Source organism: Rhyacophila brunnea, unplaced genomic scaffold, assembly GCF_057557595.1.
Source record: "Rhyacophila brunnea isolate RB1 unplaced genomic scaffold, BYU_Rbru_1.0 scaffold_41, whole genome shotgun sequence".
NCBI lineage: Eukaryota > Metazoa > Arthropoda > Insecta > Trichoptera > Rhyacophilidae > Rhyacophila > Rhyacophila brunnea.
In genome coordinates, this window is record NW_028233078.1 from 2,229,608 (window position 1) to 2,243,256 (window position 13,649).

Sequence of the window (13,649 nt, forward strand, 5' to 3'; positions counted from 1 at the left end):
AAGTTAAACAGATTATAAAATTTTTTAAACGGTTTTTTTGGGACAATGAAATTCCTTAAAAACATTAATTGTAATACTATATGCTTAACTTCGCAAATATTAATGCAAATTAAACAGCCAAAATTTTTAATTTTTCTATGAACATACACAAAAGAATCAAATTTTGATATCTACAACTTTTATTAATTTGAAAAAAAATATAGAGGTAAATAGATTTTGATTTAGGAAAGAAAATCCAAAAACTAAATCATGCTGTGCCTAGTATCTTATTCGTACATCAAAAATCAGTTATAGTTGTATTTTATATGGAAGGTTTTCTTTATTCCTATTTTTATATCTAAAGTTTTTTATAGAAGAATTTTTTAGGAAAAAGGCTGCGTTTATTGAAATATTTTTTTTATAAATAAAGATTGAAATACATCTTTTTTATAATGTATGAAATTTCATCAATGCTGCTGTTCTTAGAAAATATTATGCACATTTCAAATCAAATGTTTTGGTTTCCGATCTTATCGTTTTAAATAAAGTCAAATTATTCACAATAAAATCGATCTTATGTCTAAAAAATATTAATTTATATATTTTGGAATTTGAAATTATTTTATTCTTAATCACTTAAGTTAGAAAGCATCAACTTCCAATTTCCCAACTTTCACAATTTTTATGTGCACAATGTATAAAAAATGTTTTTCTTCAGAACACAGACAGATTAATTTTCTGGCTATACAGAGAATAAAATATAAACTTATTTCTCAATAAAAACCAATATCTTTTTTTGCTTAGTAATACTTACATCTAGCTAGATATTACAAATATTTGTGCTTAATATACCTTTTATGCAAGAAAATTGAATATTTTTAATGCTATATAATAAAAAAAAGTTTACACCTTAGTTTGGGAATATTATAATTATTTGCATATATTTAGAGGTATAATATACGATTTTTTCGATAATTAAGATTAATAATCAACAATTTATCATTAAAAGTATATGAAATTTTAATATGTAGATCAAAAATAAATTTCTAATATTTTGTGTATATGCCTTTGTACTTTTTTCGATAGCTTTGAAATTGTATCCTAGTTTTTGTAATGTCCATCAATTATGGATTTGATATATGATTATTCAGATAATTAATCTAGTTATAAAACCTTTTTATAAATAATTGATTCAAGGCATACAAAATATTCGTTTAAGATCTTCTTTCAGAGCCCATATTTTTTATTTGGTATGGGCAATCGTGTATCTTCGGTCAAAAATGAAAAGAAAGAAACTGTATATGAAATTTTAAATGTATCAGAGAATGCATCAAAAGAAGAAATCAAAAAGCAATATCATAGGATGCTCCTCAGAAACCATCCGGACATAAACAAAGATGGAACAGAAGAAATGATAATTAAGATCAGAGATGCTTATAAGAAGATAGTTGATAACAACTTTAAAGCTGTAGTAGAAAAGGAAAAGAAAATAGTACTTGTTGATATTTCAAATTATGATAGAAAATATTGGGCAAAACTTGATGAGACTGAATTCTTTAAAGAGGCCAATATTCTTTTCGATACAATAATTGATAATGAGAGAGTTTACTCAGAGAAAATACATTTGCCTAGGTTTAGTGATGTTGATTCTACAAATTATAAAGGGATGTACAATTTTTATGAAGCTTTCAAAACAAATATAATTTTTTCTTCTAATTATCAATATGAAAGCTCTAGAGACAAGAAATTGCATGAAAAAATATATGACAAGGCAGAAAAGAAAAAATACAATGAATCCATAAGGAAATTGGTAAAAATATTGAAATCTATAGATCCAAGATTAAGAAAGAAGTTTGTTTATGAACCTTCTGTGAGTGATATAGAACATACAGTTAAGGAAAAGAAGATTAAAATCAAAAAAGATGCAGAGAAATATTTATTTTATTGTGATGCATGTCTAAAGGGATACATGAGTGTAAATACTATGCAGAATCATTTAAAGACAAATAAACATAAGGAAAAGTTAAAAGAAAAGAACATGGAGAATATTGATATTGAGAAAATCATTCAAGAAATGAACGATAAAATCGAAAATAATGTGGATGATCAACAAAATAATGCCTCTCTAGAATCAAGCAAGGAAGAGATCGATATAATAATTGAAGAAACGGAAAATTTAGTTATAGAAGTTGGGTCCGCCCATCAAAAAAGAAATAATGGCACGTTAAAAAATAAAAAACCAAGAAGATCTATAAAAAGGAAACCAGATGAAAAAGAAAGATTTTCCCAACAACACCTGAAATGCTCAAAATGTGATTCCATATTTGAATCGAGAAACAAATTGTTCGAACATCTAAGATCTTCACATGAATAAAATTCAATCAAGATAACAGATTAGAATTTTTTCCAATAAATTGAATATAAACTTAAATATTGATTTTATTTTTTGCTTCAATAGAAAAATTATCCAATGAAAATAGTAAATTTGGCTGGTCGAGATAAACTCTTTGATTTATAACAATATATGCTTTCTAAAGGTATTTTTTTGAAATAAGATTAACTGATATTAAATAAAAAAACTATAATTTTATGTGATAATATTTTTCTGAAGCCGATTTCTAGATCCTCATGATTTACAGTTTCCAAAAATATCACTTTTCAAGACCTACCTGTACAAATACTGACATTTATTGTGAAAATAATATCTTCGGATTTTGGAGACTAAAAATATTTTTATGAATTCTAATTTTTATTTATGTAAAATTAATGCAAAAAAAATAAGTTTAGCCAAAATAAACCATGACTTAATTCACATCTATAATTTAGAGCGAAAATTCTTCAATAAATTTAATCTAGAGCCTTTTATAAAGCCAACGCTCTAATCTTAAACCCTTCAAAATTTTATTGTTATTTGAATCTAGCATTAAATTATCAAAAAGTTTGCAATTTTAAAATTAACCATAATGAATGTAAATTATTGCACAATGTAATTGTACACAAATGATATTTAAATTTTGTAATGATAGATTCATAAAAAAATACAAAAATAACCTTAGTTCTTATATTTTAGGCCAACTAATGTATTTAGAAGCCCCACCATAAAAATTAGTTGAATTAAAGCATTGCAAAATGAAAATAAAATTAAAATATTGTGGTCATGAGGTACAAAAAAACAACACAATATTTTAAAAATAAAAAAATATTGGGAAATGTCATACACATCTCATCTAAACCTTCAAATATATTTAAACTTTTTATCATGAATACGCCTCAAGAAACAAAAAATTTTTAATCTTAAATATATAATTTTGCCAGTGAAATTATTAAGAATTTTATCTTACCTTATTTTCTATTTATTAAGTCAAGTAAGCAATGAAAATTTTTTTTATATATATTTCATTCATGTTGATATAAAGTATAAACACATAAATCAAGAGTCTAATGGCAATTGTAAGTTCAAAAAAAAATTTAAAATTTTGGTTTATATAGTAAAGCGCCTAGTATTGATATGATCCGGATAATAATGTTTATTCTAAAAATATAGGCAACAATAAATTCATTATTTACTCCAATTCACGAATTTAAATATGTCATACAACATAAACGGCATTAATTACCAGCAATATATATACGTGTATTCGTTTCTTTTACATCACTTTAACGGAGTTCTATTTTAATTCATTTGTATTTTTTTTTAAAGAAATTAGTATGATTTTTAAATTAAATTAAATAACATACGGGTATATGGTGCATATTCTATTTCGATTCGTTAATTTGATTTTTTATGATTTCATAGTTATTAGCATATATTGTAAAAAAATCATAAGTTTATAGCTTAATATATTTCCATGTTTTATAACTTTTTTTGTATTTTCGAATGAATTATTTTCCCGTTAATTATTTAATCTAAGATGTATCAAAGTAAAAATTTTCTATTTTATTAACGTAGTATCTATGATAATCCACATATAATACTGAAAAGAATCCAAAAAATCAAATAATAAAAATCATTACTTATTGATATTGCTTAATACGAGATTATCTAACGAAATTTTTATTTATGCTTCATTCTACCTACAATTTCTGTCTATTTAAAAATTTTAATTTCAGCAATCAAATAATCGGAACTTATTGTTGTTTTTAAATCCTTTAACTTTTAAAAAATACTATCTGAAAAAAGAATTTTTGGACTATCTTATTTTTATATACTTTATTTCGCAAATTTATTCTTTTAACTTAGGTAAAATATAATTTTATTGACTTTTCAGCGTTTAAAACTTGGTTTTGTCAGAATAAATATATTGACTTACCATCTAAATCCATGTAAATTCTAAAAAAGATATCCAGATATTAAAATTTAGAAAAAGAAACTTTCCATTTGTTTTTTTAAATCTAAGATTCTTGATAAAAAAACCCATCTAATTAAGAATTAGATTTATAATCTTTTGTTACTGTTAAATTTCTCTTATTTAAACAATTAATTTATAAATTGTATCACTCTTTTTAAGATTAGAATGCATGAAAAAAGCAATATTTCATATTTTACCCATACTCAAATTTTAAAATAATTGGATCGATAAAAAAATCATATATCAAGATTTGCTTGAATTTCAATGGTTATGAATGGCAGAGTGTCTTTAAAATATGAGTAATGCATACTTATTTATTAAAAAAATCGCCTTAAAATATAATAACAAAGAAATTATAATTAATTTAGTTAGAATAGTAGGTGATTCACCTCTATTTTTTTTAATAAATATTCATTCTTTTTATCTGAAATATTTAGGTTGTTATTTCTTCAATATAGAACAATAAAATTGTTTTTTCTTAGACGATGAGAATGGTAATTTAGTATCTTATAATAATCTTCAGTAAATTTTATAGTATTTCATAATATTTTTTAATTGATGATCATTTCAATAATCGTCTAATGCGTATAAAAACCTTTTTAGAATGCACTAAAAAAATATTTAAAAACATAAATAAATATATTTAGATAAGCTTGCTTCTTCAGTAATATATAAAAAAATATTTAAACTAGAAAAATATAAGGGTCGATACTTTAAAATATATTAAGATACACATAATACAACATTCATTGATTTTTTTTTAAGATGAAAATTTTCATCGGAAATGAATTTAGGATTGTAATGTGTAGACACCGCTTAAAACGTTGATTTTGAGCTTAAAAAATAAAAAAAAGCATTTAAAAAAGACAATTACTTATAAATTTAACAGAATATAGTGATTAATTAAATTACACGTTTTTGCTTTGTAATATTTTCAGCTTCTTAAATATGAAAGAATAAAAATAAAGGATGGTCTGGGCCACTAAAAGTTAGAAAAAAATCATAAATCTGAATATGAAATATAATTAAACAGTTTTTGATCTTTTATTATATTAAATTTATTATGTTGAGTAAATAATTTTTAAAGAGATTTATAGAATTTTGGCTGGAATCTGTGTGTCAAAAATCAGTCTTTATCCATCATTACACATCCTTTTTTCTTTAAACTATATAACTGGATCTTTTAAGAATGAATGATGAGAATCATTTTTTATAAAGGTAAAATAATATAATATAATTTTCCCGAGAAAAAAACACGTGAAAATTATGTTGTGATTTTTCAAATGTAAATCATCATTTTAAATCTAAAAAAAGAAGCATATATAATTCTTTGAGGTTTTTAACTATTATCACCTTCTGGTATAAAAAGATTTTATGTTCTCCTGATTAGAATTTTTTTACTTATGTGTTAAGTTAATTTTTATCAATTTTATTAATTTGACGTGGTCATCCCATTGGAAATATTGCACAACTCCTTGATGCATCTTTTGACACCTTCCCCTGATTGTACTTATAATATGGTTAATTATGTTGAAAAGGAGTAAATGAAATGCGGAATAAGAAATAATTTACTATTATCACAAAGAATTCAGTTGAAAGATCGCTAAAGAACTCTTAGATTTTTGTTCAAGCTAAATAAAAAAATTTAAAAGACAAGATGCAAAAATATATGTTCATAATTGGAATATTAGGAGATAAATTAATTTTAACCAAGCTTATGAATTTTTTTAAATTGAATTTTCAATTGAATATTTTATATAAACTAATATTCATATTATTTTAATTGAAAGGAGATATAATAGTAACTAAATCCGTTTTAATTCAACTCTGTTAGAAACCAAATCTTAGGTACAAAGTCTAATATGTATTCTTAAGGCTTTTTTTCTTAAATTGAAGGGATTAATATTAGCCATTTTTACTCGAAATTTACACCCATTTGGTATTACACTACCATAATTTTACTTCCTTATAATATTTAAATTAAATTCAGTAAATAACTGAAACCCATGTAATATTTATAAGACAAGAAAAATACATTTTTAAGTACTTTTTATTTACATGAACATCATATTCAGTGTTTTTATATTCATGTATTCATAGACAAATCTTCCTGCTCAATTAAATTAATTAAAATTAATTTAGATAAAGTAAATGCACAAAAAGTAATGGGATATAGTATGAAAGCTGAAATAATATATGTTTAAATATATAAGAGTTTATTCTTTAATTTTAATTAACTCAAGTAGAGCTTTATAAACCTTACTTGTGTTATGATCAAAAAACGTAAAGACATTCAACCATTTGTCTCTATGTTTTTTCCTACACCATTCTCGTTTCTAATGCTCATATTCAGTTTTTTGATGTACGACTCAACATTTTGAGTATGTGTTAAAGAATTAGTATCCATAAAGTTATATTATGGCGATACCATGGTGTCTATGGTTAATAAATTAAATATCAGTATAACCTTAACATCATCCATATATTATTGAACCCCCTGTAACATATTCTTAATGACATTCGAATGTGTCTATTTAGTTTTATTCGAGAAAACTGCAGCAAATTCATTTCCAGGGAATCTTCTTGTGTATATAAAAGCCTAGGCTCAGGTTTATTTGTTTTAACCTTCCTCTATGAGACTCAATCTAGTGGTTAAGCATCGTTTCCTCAGCTAGATTAATACCTCCAAATCCACAAACCCTCACTATAGTGTTTAAATAATGTTCCACTATTGTTTGTTAACCTTACTTATTAATCTGCTAGTGGATATTTGTTTCATGTCAGCAACTTCGCATATAGGTATTTGTAAGTGACTTTTTAAATAGAAGAACAGAAATTTATACAATGTCTTGCTATATATTTTAAATTTACAGAACTAGGTATATTTTCTAATAGATATGATAAATGGGCATTTATAACAGGTACAATCATACAATATATTTATAACCATCACAGCTATCTTTTGTAGCTTTTAAGGCCATTGATAAACTTTGTTGGGTACAAAATCCCCATATAAAATATTCATGCAACAGTTTCTTATTTTTATACCAAGAAATTAGATAGATTTTCGTTTTTGCTTATATATAAGTTAAAAAATTGTAAATTTTTTGATGTTTTTAGATTCTTTGTAACCAAAATATACATGTGGCATCAAAGAATAAAAATGATATAAAAAGAACGGCTGATCGGGAGTTATCTGCCGTTTCGGCATTCAAAACCTTTTTTGTTTTTTTTTGATTTATTTTCAATGAAACATAGATGACTAACAAGTGAAAAAATAAATTTTATCTTGGAAAAGAAAACACATAAAGAAAGATATAAAAGCAATTTCTAAGGTTAAGAAGTCAAAAGGCGGGGTAGTGACAAGAACTGTGTAGTTTATCTTTTTAGTACCAGCAAAAAGACATCCAATAGATGGTAAAAGTCTGTCTTTTAAACTATAATTTCGAAATATAGTATCCTTAGAATACTGGAAATGCTGATGCAAAAAGCTAAAAAAACAGTCTTAGAATACGAACTTTAAATCGATGATTCAACAGTATGGAGATTATAGTTGGAATCAAAAAATATAGGGTTTTCAAAATATCTTATAACTCTTGATCAGATATGTAGGAGAGGAAGTGTGTTTGCCATAGACGAGTCCAAGTTTGGCAAGCGTTGTTATTAAAGGGGCAATCAATTTAAAATATTTGAGTTCTGTAATTTTAGTCGAGAATAGCTACAAAAAATTAAAGTTGGTTCTGATTGAATTCAGAAAAAAGAAAACTACTAAAGAATGAATGGTTGATGGTATAAAGAAGAACAAAATAATTTAAATGACTATTGAAGTGATTTAATGGAACCAATGAGTATTTCTCTAAACATAATGCTGTTAACCATTCAATATTGATTAAAGATCTTAAGAAAAGTGTTCATACAAAGACGACTGAAGGATGTTGGGCATGTTTAAAAATTTTCGTTACAATTTAGGATAATAAAAAATTAAGTAAAATTTTTTTTCGGTAAGATACATGATCTTAAAAAGAAAAATAACATAAATTCTTAAAATTAATTCAATATAATTTGAACTTTTACCTTTTTTTCCTTTTTTGGGTAAAAGAAAGCTTCTAGCGACTGGCGTTCTTTAAAAATATTTTAATCCTTAAAATTTTTAGCTATTATTTATATATTAAAAGCCAGTGGCTTGATGTTCTCAATACAAAATTTTCGTATTAGTTTTTTGCAATCTAAAAGAAATGTATCTTACCTAACAGTATAATAATACTTTTTTTTTCTATTCTAAAATCTCCAATATAGCATCAGCTGTCTTTAAAAAACTTGTTTTTTGGATTTTTATTCGCTTTTCAGTTAAATTTCAAACTTTTGATCTCTTATATTGCATTGGAAAGATTTGAGAATGACTTTTTATGATAAAAATTAAAATAAAAAAATTCATTTATACAAGTAAAATTAACTTTCCCTTTTACACCAAGAAAAGTGGTCACTATATTCTTTATAATTATGATCATCTCGTAAATTTTAAAAATGCGACTATTTCAATTGCATATGTTCTAATAAAATGCTAAAAAACTTCGATTATATTCTAAATAACTGAAATTTAGTTTTTTAATTTACCTAGAGAAAAGTTAAAACTTGAATAAATCAAGAGGAATCATTGCATAAAAATATTATGCCTAGAAAGATATGAATTAAATAAAAACTAGCTTATTTATAATTTATAGCTTAATATTTGATGATTTTAATAATAATAAAATAATACAATAATCTCTATAAAACAAATGGAATTCACACAACTTAAAATTTGTGGTTGAAATTGTAATAAAAAGTAGTATAAGTGTATGAAAACTTGTAATATTTCATATTTATGAATTTAAAATATTGATGTCTCATTTAAATCATCAGAAAAACTGAAATAATGGTCCTTTTGACATTGAATAATATTTCAAAAAAAGCCTTTTCTTGTTTACAAGACAAACAAGAATAATATTTAGCGTAAATTTAATAATTTATACATAAAGTTTATCTTATAATCTAAAAAAAAATTCGGATGAATATACAGATAATTTATGCTGTTGGTATCGCTATAAAAACCAAAATTGAAATTTATGATAATTTTATGATTAATTAGATCTGTATTGGTTAGTATATAGATTTTAAGAAAATTAAAATTTACCGGTTTAACACGTGGCGTCTGACCACATATAAGTAGATTTTCTTTAACTAAGTAGAATCACACTTAATTCTGTCGAAATCCGATTAATTAAGATACAATAAAGATTATTTATGCATAAAAACATAACATTCAAAATATTTTATCCTGTAAGCATGTCTGTATTGATTTAAGTGTGATCTTTTAATGTGGGAAATTATGTTCTACCATCATCCACCTCAAGAAATTCAAATTCATAAAGGTAGAAATATACGCAAAGGTTGCAGTTGTATTTTCTAAAAAAAAGGATTATAATGGCAAAAATTACAATATCATGTGATGATATGAAATCGCTTTGTAATCCGTCATGCCAAGCCGCATTTAGAAAAATAACCAACGCCGCGCAACAAACAAAATATCGAGAGAATAATATAGCAATATAATTTTCTCTTAGCACAAAAAAACAATAAAATTTCTTCAGATGTTGAAATCTTCTTTTATAAAAGTTCATATGGTGGTACGTACTGGCGATAAATATTGCCGTGATTAAGATAAAACAAACGAGTAAACATAAAAAATTATAGACAAATACATTGATATCACTAAATATCTGATCAATCGTGTTTTTTCAGCGCATTGAACCATAGATTAAGCTAAGTTAAAAATATTTCTGCAGCTAAAAGATAATATCGAGTACAAAAATACCAAGTAATTTTATTTATATACGTGGATTAATTTGATTGGGAATTTCCATCACTACTACTTATGCTAAAATATATATCAAAATGTTCGAACATATATTTTAAAGGCAGTATTTTTTTTAAGTTCTGGCACCTAATATAATAATCGATCAACTGTAATCATAAGCTCTATATACAAAAAAGAAGAAAAATCCAAGCAGTAAAATGCCCATATCGATTCTAGTTTGAAAATTTTTCATGTCTTTTTTCTTTATAAAAACCTTGTTACCTAGAGCTATTCTTTAATTTAGATATATGCACTTTTTTTTTAGGATAGAGCCAATTTTGAAGTGCTTAAGCTCAAATTTCTGCGTAGCAGATCTCTTATAATATTTTAGTATATAAAAAATGTATAAAATATCCATGGCACTGGGCAAGATTGATAATTTTTTTGATATAATCGCATGTACTTCGAACATTGATGATAAAATCGTTGTTTTGCGTAATATCAATGATTTAATTATATATATGAATGTTTTAGCAGTAGATATTACAAAGCCACACAGTTAGATATAAAAATTTATTTTTATAAACTACAAATAGACAACCTTTATGGAAGTTTTATTAAAAAATTATAGCGGTTTTTGTTGAAGAAGACTAATTTTTATTCATTATATGTTTATAAAAGATAAATTATTCTAATAAAGTCTAATAAAAATTATTTGTATGATCTATGGCACAAGATACTCAATTGTGTTCTCATTATGACTGACATAAATAAAATCATACATTATAAAACAAATCGCATTGCGGGTAAAATTCAGAAAAATATTGATGAAAGTTTAAATATAGCCATGAAACTATACATAAAAACTGCTTGTGTATTATATGCCTTAAGATCGCAAAATATAGCTTTTCATAAAATTTACGATCTGGAATGAGAAATGCCGAAAAAAATTCCAACATTTTTAAAATTCAAAGGATCAAAATTTCAAATGCTTATTATGCAGCTAGATTTTTGTTTTATATGCAGCTATCTGTTAAAATAATAAAAGAATAGTAACTAAATTTTCATTTCAACAATACTTTTTTCAAATAAATAGAAATATCCGAAGTTAATGGGCAAATATTATATTAAAGTAAAAAATTGTTGGTAATATCTGGATTATAGTGATACAAAGAAGAAAATACAGAAATTACAAAAAAATCCCAACATAAAGTTTATAGTAATCGTTTTTATAAAATAATATATAATTTCATGAATAAAATCACCTTCATAACCTGAATGAAAGATGTGGGAAACAAGAAAGTGAATTTTCCAATCAATAGTATTATTGTTTTTGGGCATAAAAATATATTAGGACGTGCAATATAACAGTTTATATTATTTTACTCATGCACAAGTATAGATTTTTTACTTTTTGGTACATTCAAGGAATTCACAATAAAATATTGAAACATATTTGCTATTCTAGAATAACAAACTCCAAAAGATTTCGGGCTTGAAAAAATTTAAAGCTCTATCCAATTCAGATAATTATTTCCGAAATAAAATCTAGTAAATCAAATAGAAAGTTATTAAAAACACAGCATAAAGATTTTTGAAATAGTGTAGTTTGAAAATATCATGAACTTCAATATCTAATTTTATTACTATTTTGAAAAAACAAGGTGTGTTATTTTTTTCTATTGGGGATTTATGTGCTTATTTAATATATTTAGAGCCTTTATTTCTATCGGTCTCAATTTTGGAGGCCTGTTTTTTTAAAATCTATTTTTCGTGGGCAGAATATTAAGCCAAGATAGAAAGCTGCAGTTTCAATGGTTAAGGCTGTAAATTTCAGATCATAGAAAAATTTTAATTGATAAAGGTTCGCATTCTTTCCAAATAGCATATTTTAAAACAACATCTGTTAATTTATGCCGTCTTGTGGCTAGAGATACAATAAAAACTGGTAGTTATATCGGTGACATATATAGCTTTTGATTTTAACATAGACTTAATATGGGAGCTAAACTAATTTAACTCGATTCCTGAACGCTAATACAATTTATAATGATAATTTTTTGTATGGTATTATTGTTTTCCAAATTGGTGACCCGATTAGCTATGTTGAAATTTAAGCCGTCATCCTATTTATAATTTTGTTAAAACAAACTGTATAGGATGTAAATATAGTATAAATTCCCCAAAATTATATAAAAATGATGATTTTGTATCATTTAACGTATTGTTATATGTTAAAATTATACAAAATATAATTGATTGTGGTTTTTTCGCTTTGAATTATCAGTAATTTTATGTTAAATGGTTGATGAAATCGGCTAGATAATGAATACTAGGTATTTTTCACATTTTGTGTAAATCTTTTGTGGGTAGAATGTGTCAAAGGTTCGTAAAGGTAGTTTTAATATATATAGTATAATTATTGTTTATGTTCATGTTATTATAATTCAAGTTGGTTGATTCTAATCATAAAAAAATATTTTTGTTTTTTATAGCAAAAAATATATTGGGGAAACAATTGAACTGATTAGTCTTGAGACAATAAGATGTACTAAAAAGATTGTAAAGATGATGATATGGTCGAAAAAGAGTCAGTAAAATCTGTTTTGTAGTGTAATTTAAAGTTTTTCATAGACCACTACAAAAAGTATAAAGCAAATTAACCCATAAATAAAAATTCAATGCTTTAAAAATAAGTTATGTTCGAATTAGAAAAAATATATACAAAGTTTCATTAAAATTTGGTATTTTACTGATTCATTTTCATTACTTGCTACTATATCATTAATCTGGCACAGACTATTTAGCTATTTGATAAAGGTTTAGAGGTTTGCCAGCCTAATAAATTCGTTATGTATTATTATTAATTCGGCTACTCTACCCCTGGTTACTCCTTTGTTGCCCTCTGATGCGGTTAAATCATGCGTGTCGTCAATTTTTAAAAGGTTAAGTTTTACTGTAATGAAATCTTTGTAATTTTTAGCATCATAATTAGGATAATTTTCCTTAAATTTCTCAATATTTGTGATATCTTCATCTTTGTTTTGGGTTAAGGATAAACTAAGTTCTTTTAAGGTATTTTTAAGGGCCTCCAGCTTCACATTTTCTTGATCATAACCACAAGATATATTTTGATCAGTATAAATTATATCTTTATTTATATTAAGATTTACTGGGTATATTGTTAAATCACCTAAATTTTCTGTAACGTTGGAATCTTCATGTTTTTCAATATTAAGCTTTATAGTGCTCTCTTCAGAATCGTTAATTTTAATATGAGAATCGTGGTCAATTAAATAAGCATTTTCGGACATATTTTGTAAGTTTATCTCACACATACTTCTATTCGTTAGTTGTTCTTTATCTTTATTATAAAATGACAAATAACTTTCATTCTTATTAACAGAGGATGTATCAAGTTCATTCGTAGCATCAAATAAGTTTTCACTTGCATTCTTATTATCAGGGGATGTATCAAGTTCGTT